Below are 11,401 nucleotides of genomic sequence, written 5' to 3' on the forward strand. Positions count from 1 at the left end.
TTATGACAGAATCGACGATTATAGCTAATAATTTAAAGATAAAATCGTCTATCATTCAAATGATATAGAACAATCTATAGTTCAGGGGCACTATGACAGAGGACCCTAAACAACATTTAAAGCAATTTCTTCAACTCTTTGATACTTTTAGGTATAACGGGGTCACTGATGACACTATTCATCTTCGGTCGTTCCCCTTCTTCTTGATTCATAATGCTTTTTCTTGGTTAGACTCGCAGGCCCCAAGATCTATCACGGCATGGGATGACTCGTTGGAAAGTTCTTACAGAATTTTTTTCCAATTAGCAAAATAATGCAACTAAAAAGAGAGATTGTTGTTTTTAGACAGATCGAGGGAGAGAGTTTCTATGAGGCATAAGAACGGTTCAAAATGTTGATTAAAAATGCCCGCACCATGGATTTCCTGAGTGGATGCGACTACAAGTAATTTATAATGGGTTAGATGCAAATGCACGATTTGGATTAGACGAAGCAATAGAAAGAGCCCTTATGAACAGAACGTACGAGGATGCGTACGAAATCATTGAGAACATGGCACTAAACTCTTGTCAATGGCCAATTGACTATTTCACATATGGCTAGAAACCTGCTATGGTCAAAGCTATCTAGGAAGATGATAAGAATTAGCAAATAGTGGATAGACTTAACAGTATAAAATCTGCTTATACACCGTTTATGCACTGATGAGATAAGCCACTCTTCCATTATATCAATAATCATGCTGAAGATATCAACTACTTGGGAATAGGTGTGGAAACCATTATTCAAATACATAAAATCCTGGCTGGAGGGATCACCCAAATCTAAGATGGGGAGGAAACCAATGAGGAAGTAACAATTCAAATCAAGTTAAAAATACTAATTACCAACCTCCTTATTTGCAGAAACCCCAGGATAAGGTAAACCCAAATGACCATACTGCATGTGGTCACTGGAAAAAATTGAGGGAGAAATGCAGTCAATGAGAATTGATGTCAAACAGGTGCAGTCTGAGTACACTTATTGAACAAGAAAATTGACTAAACTTGAAGATCAAATGAAGAAATTGATGAGCATGGTGGGTGGCATCAAAAGAAAAAGTGACACAGGTATTCCCAGCAACACAGAAGATAATCCATGGAGAGAAGGTAAGGAGCATGTAAAAGCAATTGCACTCCGATCGGGCAAAATACTGAGTAGCCCATAAACCATTACTCTAGAGAAAAATTGCGGAGAAGAATGACGAACCTCAAGAAGTAACCCTAGAAGTGGAAGATGAGCCAAACTTAGAGGAAGTAATCACACCGACAGTAGAGATAGAGAAAAGAATAAGTAAAGATTCTGTCGGTACAAAAATCTCATTCCCTTCAAGACTAGAAGAAAAATAAAAATGGGATGAGGATGAATTTGTAAGTTTCCTATACCTGTTTAAAACATTAAATGTTAACCTGCTGACCGCCTCTGGACGTACTAAAGTCCAAAGATTGAATACTGCAATAAAATATAGAATTACACTGTGGTATCTATAAGTGTACGGGTTTAGTTGTAATATAGTTTTACAACAGAGTGGGCGATTACTCCGAGAATCATACCTAAGGGAGGCAAGTGCTAGATCAATTCTAACCTAAACACTAAAAGGTAGAATTAGTACTTTTAAATTTAGTTATAGTACAAAGAATATAAAATAAATGATTTTTGGGGGTTTTTATGATAATAAAAATAAAACAACATAAAAAGATACAATTCAAGAGATTAAAAAGGAAGAATAAATCAAATCTGATTATTGGTGATTTGCTCGCTTTGGTAATTGCCATCAAATATCACTTTTAGTTCCTCATCAATCAACTATTTGCTACCCTAGCAGGATCTTCGAATCTTCCACTAACATAATGAGTCAGCAAGAACTACTTATCTTCCTACCTCAATAGTCTAGACTAGTTTGGGGCTAAGGTGTTCATTAATGCGCAATACCAATTTTGGGTTAATTCTTAGGGTTTGTTTCACATTCTTCCTTTCCCAAATAGCTGATCTGTTGAGTAACCTTACAAAACACTTAACAGATCATACCTCCACTCGCTAATCTCCCATAGAAGGATTAGTTCCTCATAGTGTTCAGAAACAATTTATAATCAATGTAAATAGAAAGTATGGTAATTAAATTGACAAAATAGAGTAAATGAAAAAGCCTGATTGTATTGGTATTAAGCCCAAACCCATAGAGTTGAATGATTCCACAATCCAAATCTCTTGAAAGAAAATAACTAACAAAATAAACTAAAAATTAGAACCCTAAGAAAAATGAATGAAATCTAAAGAAAGAAACTAGGCTAATAAAAAAGTTGTCTATAACAAGTGACAAATGAGCCTATTTATAGCCTTTAGGTGGCCGTCGTCCTTATACCTATCTGACATTCTTGAACTTAAAAGTTTGATTGTGCAGACCAAAATGCCTTTGCTTCGTGTTTAGTTTTCATCACAGAGTTGATATCGTGACACACCAGGACATGTGTCGCGACATAGCAACTAGTATGCTCCTCTATAGCCATCTTCAAGGGTATGTCACGACAAGCTTAGCCTGCGTCATGACATCGAAGGAAGATTTGAGTTTTCTTCATTATGTTCCCTATGTTGTGACATTAGTCATCCCATGTTATGGCATAGCATCCGGTATCATCCTAAAATGCCTTTTGATTGTCTCTTACACACTCACAAAGTACGTTAGCTCTCCCTTAGGCCTCATTCGGCCTGTAAGGTCAATAAAAGACTCAATTTTCACATTTTGTTGAACGTAAGTAAAACTAAAGAAACTTAACTAAAATATAATGAAAATGTTTGTATCTAGGCTCTTTAAGTGTGAAAACTAGTTTAATTTGCTACACCGAATTTGGTCATATCACTTACCTTTAATTGAGTTTATTGAAAAGGTTCCCAAATATGCTAAGTTTTTAACCAAAAAGACGGCTAGGTGTAAGAAAATTAAGGTAGGAGAGTTACTTTAAATGTTTCTTGTAGCTTGGTTATTTCAAGATAGGTACATCAAAAATTGAAAGACCTGAAAATTTTTACTATTCCTATCTAGATAGGGAACATTCATTTTAATAGAGCTCTACGCGATTTAGAAGATAGTATTAATTTAATGCCGTTATCAATTTCTGAAAAAGTCAGGTTAGGGGACTTGAAGACTACTCAAATAACATTATAGTTGGCTGACAGGTCTTCACTACGTCCAAAAGAGGTTTTAGGAGATTTGTTAGTCAAAGTGTGAAGTTTTATTATCATCGCAGGTTTTGTGGTACTTGATTTTGAAGAAGATCATGAGATAACAATCTTATTAGGAAGACCTTTTTTAGCCACTTCTAGGTCCACCATTGATTTAGAAAAGAATGAATTAACTATGAAAATTAATGGTGAGATTGAAACTTTTAAATGTGGCCTTCAATCAACCAATGAAGATAAGAAAAAGTTAAGGGAACAGTGTAAACAATTATTTATTTCTAACGTTCCCAAGTCAAAGGACACACTTCTTTTCATGCATGCAGAAAGAATAAACAAGTTTAAGGAAAGGGACAAACAAGTACAGGTGGAATGGCAAGATGGAAGATGGACCAATATCAACAGAACATGAATATCCTCCATTGGTGAATTGATGACACTGTCGGATGAATCCGATAGTAAAACTTAAAAATTAGTTGAATTCCTACTTAAATTTTGTAAATTATTGTATATTTAACTAATCATCTAGTTTATATTTTGACTTTTATTTGATATAGGTTCATCTCTAAATTGAAAAATCCTTAAAACTTGAAGGTTTTAGCCGAAACAAAGTCAGTGTCGCGACATGGAACCCCTAAGTCTCGACATCACTGCAATTTTCTACAGGGTTGACCTGACCCATTCGCGTAACCCGGTGACTTACTTTTGATTTAACCCAGTTTCTAACACTTTAAAACCCTATTTTATTACCTAAAACCATATCTACTTCTAATTAAATCACCTTTTAACCCTTAATCCCTTAAACTCTCTCAAATCTCTTAAACCCTAAACCCCAAATTTCTTAAACATTCTATTTATTCTTTGGAAACTCTTCAACCATATTCGAGAAATAATGAATGAGAACATCATGGGAAAGCAAGCAATTCAAATGAACTTTGATTATATACTGAAGGTTAAGGGTTCCTGAACTTAAACTTTTTACTATTCCATTGAATTGTTTGCTTAGGATTGAAATATCATGCCTTCTAGGAAAGTTAGGCGAACCATGGAAATAGAGCCATCAATGGTTCAAAATCCCTCTATTTTACCAAAAACGAATGTTGAAAAATATTTTAATGAACTTCAAGGAAAAGAATTCATCCAAGAGAGGGGATTTGATCCATCCATGATTTTGCGTAAGGAAATATGGCCTTTAGTGCGATATCATAGGTGGGAACATTTTTAGATGATCCCTAAAGAGGGTGCTGTGGTCCTCATTATTCAAGAATTTTATGCACCATTACAGGACCAAGAGTCTAGAAACACTGAATATCATATGTGCGATATAGTCCTTGTGAGAGGGAAAGACATTAGAGTAACCCAGTGTATTATTTGAAACTTTTATAATGCTCCATACTATGAAAAAGATTTTATTGATGAAACTGATTTGGAAAATTTTTGAGATATAGATATGGACAACATTATAAGCTTCTAGATTAAAGGTAGGGGTGAATGGAAATATCACGCAGGTACCAATATCCTAATATCCTTTAATCAAGCGATCATGTTTCCTGAGGCCAAAATGTGGATCGAATTTGTATGCACAAGAATCATGTCTATTTTAAATGTTTCTAACGTTAATACTTTTAGAGTAGTGTTACTATCATATCCCATTTTTTAAAAAAATTGTAGTGCAAAAAAAAAAGAGGAAAAGTGTAGTCTAGCGGTAGCAAGCCTTTAAGCTATCTAGGAGGTCTCTAGTTCAAATCCCCTTGATCCTTTATTTTTATTAAAATTTTTTCACACTTTTCCCATGTGCATTAAAGCATTGTCGTCCAACCCCTATTGTTGCCTTAATTAGTTTAATTCCTTTCCCCTTTTATGGGTCAAACTTTCCATAAGTTAGGGAGCATGACCCCCTTCATGCTGCTATGTTCCTTCTCCTTCCTTTCACCTCATACTTGCCAAAAATCAAGTTTTGACCACCCTTAAACACCCCATTACCGTCCACCCCTCTCATTCCTTCTCTTTTCTTTTTCCTCTCCTCTCCACTCAATTTTTCTCTCATTTTTAACAAAACAACCACCACCTCCAACCACCATCTAAAAATTCCTCCACCACTCCTTTTCTTTTCTCTTTTCTCTCAATATTGTGATCGAACCCTCCCACTCTTTTTATATATTTTTTCTCACCTCATTTTTTCGTCAGGTTTCAATTTTCCCCTTTTTCTTTCTCTTTCGATCTCTCCCATCTCTTTTAAGGATTCAATCATCCTATTTTATTTTTTTATGCCTAAGACTCATTGATCATATAATCCTTGTAAATCATGAAACCTCTCCGCTCTTTCACTGAGATTCCTCATGGACTTCGTTATGTTATCGAGTAGTGTAAGTACATGAGAAATATTTAGAATATTCTTTTCTCTTTATATTTTTCCCTCATAGCCGAATGGTATTAAGATACTTTCATTCTTTATGTGTTGAAATATTGTACCTATGTTCTTTGAAGGACCAAATGACTCCAATCCAGAAAATCTTTAGTGTGATAACGAGGGCATTGGATCCAAGTTTTGATCTAAGGGTAAGTAGTTGGAGAGATTTATTTCAGTAATCAATCTTTAAGTAATAAACCATATCCGATAGATCTATACTAAAATACACATTTGGTGCATTAGACTCATCTATCGGGTTTAGATCCAAGCGACATCTCTTCTAATAGGATTGTGACAATCAAATCTACAATATAAGGTGTGGGATCTAAATATTTAATTTTAGTATAATATTTTATGTTCATTTTTAATAATATTTTATTAAAGAACTATTTGAGAGTACACAAAGTACTTTAAGAGGAGTTGAAAAACTCATTGAAAGGAAATCCAAGTAAGTGATCTTAATCCTTTAGTTTCATGAAAATCATGATTTGTGATGTGTTGATGTCTGTGATGATGACATGTGTGCAAATCTCATCTCTATGTTATGTGATACATGGCTTAATTGATATGTTGATTATTTAAATATGTGTTATATATATGTGTATGATGAGATCCATGATTTAATATGAAAAATATATTAAAGCAAGCTAAAGTGTATAAAAAGCGAATAATATGTGATATAAAAAAATGTGAGCATGTTTACATGCATATGTGTAAAATGGAGAAATATGCGTTATGTAAGATTATGAGCATGATCACGTGAAAAATGTGAAAAGTGAATTATATGTGTTAAAATTGACAAATGACCATATCACATACATGGGGTGGGTTTTATGAAAGGTGGAAGTTATGTGGCAGTTTATCTGCGATTATGTGGTCGTTATTGGCAATTATGTGGTGGCTTGTCCACAATGTGTTTTGGGGTTGCTTATCGGCATATATGTGGTCGCTTGTCCAAAAATGGTGTGTTATTAGATGGATGGGTTTTGGGGAACTCGATATTGGTGTGTAGCGGAGATGGGCAGGAAATTTTTCAAAATGTGCATTGTTTCGTAAGCATGTCACGATATATTCATGTATGCGTATTAGTGATGATCTAAGATTTCTACGAATATGATGTATATGTTAAAATGGACGTGTTTAATTGATGTGTTGATATGCATGATATAATATTTTATTGATCTCACACTGGGCTTGTAAGCTCACCCATCTTAGGTGTATGTTTTAGGTAATCCTCATAATTAGGACTCGGATGTGGATTCTCGGTAATGCTTTCTAATATAATTTTCTTAATAAATTATGGAATTTATACCATTGATGGATTTTTATGGACTTTGATTCGGGTTGGTTTTAATAACTTTTTGGGACTTTATTTTAAATTATGGACGATGGCATGGGGATTTTCTTTTTTTGACACGTTTGAATTATTGCATGGATTGTTATGTTTGATATTCAATTTTTTAAATGATCATTAAACATTTTTAAGAATTAATATCCATTGCAAATGAGTTTTATTTAAAATTAAGTTATACTACAAGTATTTTAAATAAAAGGAATAAATAATTTTGTTTAAAAGCCATGATACTTTCAAATTGACATGATTCAAGGAGACATGGATTTTTCGTATGAAAACATTTTGGCCATCATCATGCCCATTTAATTGTTCAGATTGGGTCATAATGTCTAGGCTCGATTTGAAGGGTTATAATTGCTCAGATTGGGTCATTAAGCCGCCATCACCGAAAGCTTCAAAAGATAGGTTGAAGAAGATTCTCTCTTTCTCTTCCATTCTTTTCATGTCTATATGAATGAATAAGATTGCATCTTCATTAAAACCAACATCATGCTTCAAATCCTAAATTCCATCTACCAATACAACATTTATTGTACAATATATGTCTCTTTTTTTTGTGAACAAGGGATATCGTTGAATTACTGTACCCTTGTTCTTGAGAAGTAACAATGGAGTGCAACAAACCCCCAGAGAGTACGTAATTGCATTGACACACACTCGTGTAGTGACTACCTTTGGCCAGATTCATTTTTCTAACGCTATTGGAGTGTTCTCTCTTTATCATTTCACAACACACCCACTTTGGAGAGTCTCTTATTTATAACTATACATATAAGCAGTTGTAAATGGCAAATTCGTTCAAGATTCAAGGAATGCTACTAGTCATCCATTACTAATGCAACCTAAATCATTGATCAAGGAATTGAAGATACAACATTCAGTCAAATTTATCCAACTCATTCATTGATAGTTCATATAATTCAAGACTTAAGCATCGAATGTAACAAAAATTTTCAAACACATTTGTATTAACCGCAAATAAACCTTGCATGCTTCACTGATACTAATTTTTTTTTGAAAAGTGGGTGTATTTCCAAACCCCATATACATTCCCCCAGACTTAAAGTTTGCATTGTCCTCAATGCACTAACATTAAAATGCAATGACAATAAAAATTCGAAGGCAATGTTCACTAACAAAATGAAAATTATAGCTACACGCAATGCATGAATACTACAACTAAAACTTAAAATAAACTAATTTAGTTTTCCTCGACCATCAATATGGCTGCACGATGTTTCTTTCTTCCTCCTCTTTTTCTGCTCCTTCTTGCGCTTTTTCTCTTTGGAGCTCTTTCTCTTCTTTTCTTTGGGAATCGTACAGTCCTCGGATCGCTCCTCAGTTTTGAGCGTTGCCCTAGCATCATCAGCTACTTCTTGTGTAGGAGGGGTCACCTTGAGTGATTCGGTATAGACCACTATCGCCAATGAATTATGGTGCTCCTCACTTGTTACCTCTATAGTTTCTGCCAATATAGCTCCATCTCGCTCCATATTATTAGTAGTTGCACCCACAAACTCGGATGCATTGTCAATGTTCTCAGTATTTTCTTCCTCGGCCATCTCGTTCAGAATGAAAAAAATAGACTTCCTCCTCTCCCACATCAACTTCCTCCTCAACAGCAGCCGTTTCTTGACCAGTAAGGAAGTCACCTTCGACCAGGCTACCAATTCTTCGCATGCACTCTTCAACATCCCTTGAGTCCTCTTGTTTCACAACATTAGAGACGTGCACAATGAGAGGGGATTCCATCGGTCTATCTCGGTCCCCCAAGTCATCTTCCTTGGATGAGGGTTCATAATCTCGGGTGATCGGTGGGAACCTTGGAAATATTGGGAGTGGGGTTGGGCTTAACTGACTTAATATGACTACAATAGAGTTGTTATAGGCCCTGGTATAAGCGTAGATCAAATTTTTTGATTTGTCCATATCCTCTACTGTAGCGACAAGCCTAATCTGCTTATTGCTGATGGAATTGGCCAACTTCTCGATATCCTGCATTTGGCTCAACAACGATGTCTCGGCAGTCAGGTTTGTTCCCTTGGTTTCTACCTTGGTTTTTCCTTTTTTTAATTTGTTGTTCTCTGCCGCCTTCATTGCTAGTGTATCTTTGCCCCGAGTCATTCTTTCAATTGAGGCTTCATTTATCGGGCCCTTATTCTCCGGGACCTCTTCATCATCATGGGGTACGATCCCTTTCTGCTGGCACAGTAGCATAACCAACGATGGGAAAATCGAAATTCTAGTTTATCTTGCAACGCAGTCAGTAATTTCCTGGTAGAGTATTGCACCGACATTAATCTTTCTGCCCTTGATAACTAAATAAATCAGGCACATTCTATCAAGGTTTACTCTAGTGCTGTGAGTAGAGGGCAGTAGCCTGCAGTTGACAAAATGAAACCAGATATTGCTTTACAGTGTCAGGAAGCGGTGGTGCATCATATCATTCTTTTGGTGTGAATCCGTCCAGAATGCTCCTTCGACACATAAATCCTTCATCAATAGGTCCCTTTTTTTTGTTTGTGATATCCTTATTAAACTCAAAGTGTTTATTTATATCCACTTTATTGTTGTACAACTCATTGATTTTTGTAGCATCCCATGGGATTAAGCCTTCTCGAACAAAGATAAACTCCAACTTATGGTCATAAAGGTTAGCGTAAAAATCACATACAATGAAGGAGAATAACTTTCAAGATGTGTACAGAAAGTCTCCCATTTCAACTTAAAAATTTCTTGCCCAAGTCTTGCTGTTGCGAAAGGAGAATGCCCTGTTATGGGTGGAAGTTTCGCTTTAAAATGTTTTTTTGAAATTGGTTTTTGGCCGGTTTCGTTAAAAAGATCACCGGCTTCTTTTTCTCCATTGGCATGGAAGATTTTGACTCACGAACTGCAGTTGCAGAGGATGAGTGTTCTTCAACAAGCTTGGTGGCTTTCTTGACTGATCCTCTCATTCTTGCCATAGTCTGGTTATTTTGTGGAGTAAAAATGGTTTAAAGTTGTAAAGGTACGAGCTTTGGAAAGGAAAAGTGAATAAAAATGGCTGCTTTGTATATGTCACAGTCTATACAGTGAAGATGGGTTTATAGTGAGTGAAAGAAGAGGATAGAAATGCGTGATTTTTGTGAAAGGAAATAAAGTGTGAATAAATACGTCCAATGAGAATTGCTCCTTCTTAGATAGATTAGATGGTTAGGTGACTTTTGATCAAACTATGGAATCTAAAATTTCTGATATGCCCTCATTTTTTATGAGTCATAAGTGACAGTATAATAGTACAAATTGCATTGACAATAAAGCCCAAGTGCGTCAACAATGGTACCTAATTATTCTGTAAAAATAGAAATAAAAATAAAGTAAAACAAACTTGAAAAGGAACAAAAATAAAATAAAAATAAAATTACATAATAAATTTCATAGGAATTAAAAATTTTCAACCAATTTAATGTTTCAATCGCTAGCCATTCACTTTGAACTGGTGTCCATCATTTAAATCTCTGATTGTGATTTCACCATGAGGAAATACTTCGACAACTTCAAAAGGTCCAGACCAACGAGGGTGCATTTTACCTGGGTGTAGTTGCAATCTAGAATTGAATAATAAAACTTGTTGACCCGCAATAAATTGTCGCTGCAAAATATTTCTGTCATGCCATCGTTTGGTCTTTTCCCTGTAAATTACAGCATTTTCATAGGCATTTCTCCTAATCTCCTCCAGCTCAGTGATATCCAATAGCCTTTTCTTTCCTGCAGTTTCATAGTCCATGCTCACTTGCTTAATTTCCAATATTGCTTCGTGCTCCAGTTCAATTGGCAAGTGACATGCTTTCCTAAAAATCAATTGATACGTTGACATCCGTAATGGAGTTTTATATGCAGTCCTTGATGCCCATAAAATGTCATCCAGTCTGGAAGACCAATCTTTCCTCGACGAGTTCACAACCTTTTCAAGAATGTTTTTAATTTGTCGATTTGATACTTTAGTTTGTCCATTAGTTTGTGAATGATAAGTAGTAGCCATTCTATGATTAACTCCATATCGCTTCAGTGTGGCTATCACTTGGTTGCAATGAAAGTGTATACCCTGATCACTAATCAATGCCTTTGGTGTGCCAAAGCGAGTGAGTATATGCTTGTGAAAAAAATTAAGCACTACCTTTGCATCATCCTTTGGGACTACAACAACTTCAACCCATTTCAAGACGTAGTCAACAACTACTAAAATATAAAGATTTCCAAATGAAATTGGAAATGGTCCTATAAAATCCATACCCCAAACATCAAACAATCCAACCTTCATAAATAGCTGCTGCAACATTTTATTGTGTCAGGATATAGAACCCACGTGCTAACACCTATCGTATTGATTCACAAAATTATGGGCATCTTTGAATAATGAAGGCCGGTAGAATCTTGGTTGGAGA

General features: G+C 35.3%; 1 non-coding gene across 1 annotated transcript; it reads right to left on the reverse strand.

Moving 5' to 3' along the window:
• Nucleotides 1-316: 316 nt before the first annotated feature.
• On the reverse strand, nucleotides 317-422 carry LOC128032142 (small nucleolar RNA R71). The gene has a single exon (XR_008188271.1). It is a non-coding gene; the product is annotated as a small nucleolar RNA R71 (small nucleolar RNA).
• Nucleotides 423-11,401: the final 10,979 nt, after the last annotated feature.

This window comes from Gossypium raimondii, chromosome 8, assembly GCF_025698545.1.
Source record: "Gossypium raimondii isolate GPD5lz chromosome 8, ASM2569854v1, whole genome shotgun sequence".
In the NCBI taxonomy this organism is placed as follows: domain Eukaryota; kingdom Viridiplantae; phylum Streptophyta; class Magnoliopsida; order Malvales; family Malvaceae; genus Gossypium; species Gossypium raimondii.